Source organism: Crocuta crocuta, unplaced genomic scaffold (assembly GCF_008692635.1).
Source record: "Crocuta crocuta isolate KB4526 unplaced genomic scaffold, BGI_CrCroc_1.0 scaffold139, whole genome shotgun sequence".
Taxonomy (NCBI): domain Eukaryota; kingdom Metazoa; phylum Chordata; class Mammalia; order Carnivora; family Hyaenidae; genus Crocuta; species Crocuta crocuta.
In genome coordinates this window covers 9336338-9336834 of record NW_027533258.1, presented here as the reverse complement: position 1 = coordinate 9336834, position 497 = coordinate 9336338, and positions in this window count along the sequence as shown.

Here is a 497-nt window from a genome sequence, read left to right as displayed (position 1 = left end):
CAGCGCCCTTGACCTTCGCCAGCCCCAGGCGCGCGCGCGCCCCAGGCGCACAGGCGCGCGCGCGCTCTGGGGCAGGTGCGGGAAGCGAGGCTAAAGAAGCGGGCGCCGAGGTTTGATCTCAGGGCCCTGAGTGGAAGCGAGACCTCTCCCCGCTTCCTGGGGGGCTGTGGCCGCTGCCGGGGAGACAGCTCGAAATGAGGCTTTGATGGAGGATTGTCTGGGCCTTCGCTCCTCATCCCGCAACTGAAAGCCTCCCTGACGTTTGAGAGCCCTCCGCGCTTGAGACAGGTAAGGCCAGAGTCGGGAACGGAGTCGGGAGTGGAAAAAAATGTATTTTTTTTCCCTGATAATAAAAATAGAACTACCACTGGGGGAAAAAATGTAGAAAATTCATAAAAGACGCAAGAAGGAGAGAAAAACACAAGCTCTATGCCACCTCTCCAGATGGCTACCGTAAATATTTTGGTGTTTATTCTTCCAGCCTATTCATATTTAAT